Source organism: Salminus brasiliensis, chromosome 18, assembly GCF_030463535.1.
Source record: "Salminus brasiliensis chromosome 18, fSalBra1.hap2, whole genome shotgun sequence".
Lineage (NCBI taxonomy): Eukaryota > Metazoa > Chordata > Actinopteri > Characiformes > Bryconidae > Salminus > Salminus brasiliensis.
The window spans coordinates 4,663,166-4,669,165 of record NC_132895.1 but is presented as its reverse complement, the minus strand read 5'-3'; positions in this window follow the sequence as shown (position 1 = coordinate 4,669,165).

The following is a 6,000-nucleotide window of genomic DNA, read 5'->3' as shown; positions in this document are numbered from 1 at the left end:
GGATCTGGCCATGATCTCATGATCTCCACCACTTACTTCAACCATCAATCAAGAGCAGACCAGACTAAACGTCTGAGGGTTAAATAAGACAGACTCCCCCAGAGTCTTCTCAAACTGCAGGCCCCGAAAACAGGCTCAGTAACACTGTGAGCAGTGGAAGCAGGGGATTGGAGAAATCAGTGTCCAAAGGCAGGTGGAAACTGACGCTGACTTTCCTCTGGTAGAGTTGGTAAACAAATCTGTGGTGCCCATGCAAATTACTGTTTATACATCACCCTGGCACCAGGGTCCGCAACAAGACAGTTAGGGCTGCATCCTGGTTTGAGGACACAGATGAAATCAGAATCATGCACAGGGAGCCAATCAGGCAGGGGGCAGGGTGATGGGCAGGGCTGGAGCAAACAGGATTTTAGCAGTGAGTCAGTGGGAGGTGGGTTGAAATCTGGCCTGGGGCCACGGCGGGGAAAGAAGAAGGGCCTAACAGCCTGAACCTGTGCTTTACTTCCTCTTGTGTGTGTGTGTGTGTGTGTTGGGGGTGGGGGTTGTTTCACCATGGCTTTATGGTCCTTTCTTTCTTACTCAGGTAAAAAAAACAACAACACAAAAACACTGAAAGTAAGTGTGGGGGTTAACAGTATTGGACAAAAGTATTGGGACACCTGCTCATTCGCTGTTTCTTCTGAAATCAAGGCTATTAAAAAGAGCTTATCCTGCTTTTGTTGGAGTAATTGTCTCAACTGGTTACAGATGATGGCTTTCTACTAGACTTTGAAGGAGCATTGCTGTGAGGAATTGATTGCATGTGCGTTAGTGAGGTCAGGATGATGGATGATGAACGCCACCCCACCTCATCATCCCCAACTCCCCTAACTCATCCCAAAAGAGAACACGGTTCTTCCACTGGTCCGCAGCTCAATGCTGGGGGGCTTTATACCCTCTTCCCCATGGAGCCAATAGGTTCAGGTGTTTATCTGCTCCAGAGAGTCCTATTGTATTGACAGTACTTCTCTACAGGGACTGGGCAAGCTGTGTGTGTGCATTTGCACATCTGGGTCACCTTCATTAGAAGGGGTGTCCACAAACATTTGGGCATATAGTGTATGTTTTATATACTATAGGTACTGAAGACATAGCTTCAAGGCGTAAAACCCCCAGTGGTGGTACCTTCTAAGACAGGCCTGGTCAAGAAAAAGAGGTTTCCATGAATTCAGGCTGCAAAGTCTACAAAGACCTGTGGAGATCTGTTAGAGCCTCGGGACAAGAGACAGAAAGGCCCAGTACAACCAACCGTACGTGTCAAGTGTTGCTCACGGTTGCAACACTGCAAACACATCACTTCCTCACTGCACACATTCACCAAATCAGTAACATTATTCACCAGGAATGCACGCTTGTGAAGTCATATGGGTACATAGAGGGGTTACGGAGCGCGAGAGAGAGCGAAAGAGTGAGAGAGAGAGAGAAAGAGAGAGAGAGATTTGTTTAGCAAATGAGCCATATGCAAACCAGCCTGGCCCAGGTCCGGCTGAATGGGTGTATTTTGTTGGAGGCTGTGCAGCTAGGCAGAGTCCTTATCACAACAAGGACTATCAAAGATGAAAATACTCACCTTCAAAAAACTGTCACTGAACTGTCTGTGGGCCTGATGGGCCGCCAGCCGGGAGTACTGTAAAGGGGAATTCCACCGATGCATAATTAAATAGCTGAGATAGAAACACAGACGTTCAGAATGGCTGGGTGTGAAACGCTCACACAAGACAGTTATTACACCAGATTAGCGACACGAATACACTGCCTGATGCCCGAGATACAGAGTTTTGAGAATTAAAAAAAATCATAGTAATAAAATTATATATATATATGTGGCAGGTAGTGGTGTTATCTGTTGCGGTAACAGTGGTATGGTATGGTGTGGTATATGGGGTACAAAGATAGTGGGGCCATTCCTCATCAATGGAAACCTCAAGGCCACTGGATATTTGAAATTGCTACGTGATGATGTGTTTCTCTGAAGCTGGCACGTTCCCTGAGTTTTTCCAGCAAGATGGTGCACCACCACATTATGGGTGTCAGGTCCGAGCATTCCTAGATGAACAGTTTCCTGGAAAGTGTATTGGTCGTCGTGGGCCAGTGCTAGCATTTCTTCTGCTGTGTTGCTATCAGTGTGTGAAGAGTGGGAGAAGAGGGTTGCATTGACAATCCAACACAATGGGCAGCACATTGAACACATTTTATAAGTGGTCAGAAACTTGTAAATAACTCATGAAAGAATAAAGTTGCATTAAAATCAAGCACACCATTGTTTTTCTAGTGAAATTCTCAATACGTTTGATGTGTCACATGATCCTCTTCCCATTGAAAAATTGACTTCAAAATGGCCACCATGGTCACCACCCATCTTGAAAAGTTTTCCCCCTCCCATATACTAATTTACTACATCTTAACCTCTTAATTATGTAAACATTTTAAAAACAGGTTGAGTTTCCCTTTAACCCAAACCTTCAGTAAGGTGCATTTACACATGAACATCACCAAACCGTGCTCTGAGATGGTGAAATTCCACCACAATGAACTGCTTCACACCGATTCCCCACTCTGATTGGTTGTGTTTACAGCTCAAGCTCTGAATTACGCCAGAATTTTAAAAAACCGGTGAAATGTCCCTTTGAATTATTATTCAGTAGTCGCCACTACAAATGATTTTGTCACTGATATGAAGCTATTGTGTGAGAAATGGAGGTCTGGACCCACAGACCGGTTCTGAGGTTTTAAGGGGCTACATAGCATTTATATTTTATATTATATTATCAGCTATAGTTATTATTACTACTGATGAACATGTTTCCTTCATTTGTTTAAATTTATATGTTATCTTGGAAATGCCAGTTAGTCATACTGTAGGATTTCCCTACAGCTGTTCCTGATGATGGAACACTGTGCCATTTAAACACACACACACACACACACACACACACACACACACACACACACACACACACAAACACAAACACAAACACAGACATACGTCAGACTTACTGTGGAAAAGTATACTCAGATCTCCTGAAGGAAGACCAGTATTCCCAGTTCCCCTCAGCCCCTCATTAAAGTAGAGCAGGTGAGCTGCTGGTGGAACTGGACAAATCCATACCATGTCTGTGTTTATGTTCATTTGGGTTCATTCTAATGTTATATAGAGTTAATACAGGTAGACACTCTCACTGATCACTGACTTTATGTTTATTTGGGTTTATTCTAATGTTATATAGAGTTAATTACAAGTAGACACTCTCACTGACCACTGACTTTATGTTTATTTGGGTTTATTCTAATGTTATATAGAGTTAATTACAGGTAGACACGCTCACTGACCACTGACTTTATGTTTATTTGGGTTTATTCTAATGTTATACAGAGTTAATTACAGGTAGACACTCTTACTGACCACTGACTTTATGTTTATTTGGGTTTATTCTAATGTTATACAGAGTTAATTACAGGTAGACACTCTCACTGACCACTGACTTTATGTTTATTTGGGTTTATTCTAATGTTATACAGAGTTAATTACAGGTAGACACTCTCACTGACCACTGACTTTATGTTTATTTGGGTTAATCTAATGTTATATAGAGTTAATTACAGGTAGACACTCCCACTGACCACTGACTTTATGTTTATTTGGGTTAATCTAATGTTATATAGAGTTAATTACAGGTAGACACTCCCACTGACCACTGACTTTATGTTTATTTGGGTTAATCTAATGTTATATAGAGTTAATTACAGGTAGACACTCTCACTGACCACTGACTTTATGTTCATTTGGGTTCATTCTAATGTTATATAGAGTTAATACAGGTAAACACTCTCACTGACCACTGACTTTATGTTTATTTGGGTTTATTCTAATGTTATACAGAGTTAATTACAGGTAAACACTCTCACTGATCACTGACTTTATGTTTATTTGGGTTTATTCTAATGTTATACAGAGTTAATTACAGGTAAACACTCTCACTGATCACTGACTTTATGTTTATTTGGGTTTATTCTAATGTTATACAGAGTTAATTACAGGTAGACACTCCCACTGACCACTGACTTTATGTTTATTTGGGTTAATCTAATGTTATATAGAGTTAATTACAGGTAGACACTCTCACTGACCACTGACTATGTTTATTTGGGTTTATTCTAATGTTATATAGCGTTTTACAGGTAGACACCCGAAGCAGTTTCATTTAGTAAAAATGTTTGTGTGCAAATCACTGAGTTACGCTTTCGTCAGAATTACAGCTTGGCCACTTCTTCATTCTATAAACGGTTTTGCATCAAGGGCCAAAAGGAGCAGCAGGGTCATTTACATATCACGCATTTTTGCCTGTTCATACAGCCACACATGTGGCAGCTTAGTGGCTGGTTGATAAGCGACAGCAATTTAGGCCTCGTGCTCTTCAGAGCTCTTCTCTACACAGCCGAAGCCTACAGACGTCACACAGAGTGGCTGTTATCCAGTTTTATGGGCGGAGAGATGGAGACATGACTCTGCAGAGCCAGAAACACACAGATTACTTAGTGTAGCTGAGATAACCGCCAATCATTATTTAAATCCACTGAGACAATTATTTATTCGTCCAAAGTGCACACCACAGAGACAGAGACAGAGAGGACACCGGCATTCACTTCTGAAATGAGAAGCACTGCGGCAGTCCAGTTGCCTTTAAATACTTCACCATAAAGTTCAATAGAACAGGCGTGGGCTAGAGGGGTGTAATAAAGCCCCCCAGCATTGAGCTGTGGAGCAGTGGAGGAACTGTGCTCTCTGGAATGATGGATGATGGAGTTCCATATAATACTTTTAAAATGGGTTGGGGATGATGAGGTGGGGTGGTGGTCATCATCCAACATCCTGCATCCTGACCTCACTAACGCTCTTGTCGATGAATGCAATCAAATCCTCACAGCAATGCTCTGCTCCAAAATGTAGTAGAAAGCCTAGCTTCTTCCCTGGACAGTAGAGACAGTTACTCCAACAAAACCAGGATAACACCTTTTTAAATATCTTAATTTCAAAAGAAACAATAAATGAGCAGGTGTCCCATTACTTTTGTCCATATAGAATATCTCTAATATACAGTGTAAATAAAGCTTAAAGGGCTTAAAGGGGAAGTCCACCAGTCGTTCAAAGTTCCTGTATTATTTCGAATTTAGGACTTTAAGATGTAAACCAGTCATTCCAAGTTGGTTTGGTGTGAAATGCTTCATTGTAGAGGAACTTCTTTCCAGTGGCAAATTTCGACAACATAACTACAACACAAATATAGCCTTTTTATTTACTTTACTCTCCCAAACCACCAGTGAATCAACACGTGTCTTCTGAGTTTTAGATGTAATGCTGATGATAGTAACAAAAGTGGGGGGAAAATTACAATAATTAAAAAAATATATTTATTTAGGGACTATTTTGATTATGCCAATAATATGTCTAATATGAATGTCCTGCATGTGCCCTTCCACCATGAATGTGCTTTATAAATGTATTTTAGGAAAAAAAATATTATTATAATACTATTGGAAAATTATATCTGAGGTATGATGGGACATATTTTATATAATAAGAGTTTTTAGACATCTGTTTCCAACATTGTGACTCCAAACCACACTGAATGACCTTGTTTAGATCTTGGTGACGTTTCAAAGACATTTTGTGCAGATTTAGACTTTTAAACATTATTATTATTATTATTATTATTATTAATAATAGTAATAGTATTAATAATAATGCATTGATTTGTAAATAATTATAATTATATTATTATATATTATAATTATATATGATATTCTATGATATTCTATGATGTATTACAATTCCAAAAAATAATATTATAAATATATATATATAAATATTATAATTATTTCAGTGTAGGCTACTAAAAAGCTTGTCCCAGCCAAACAAACAGTGAAAGCTCAGTAAGGGCTCACTTGCAGTTAATGTCTTTT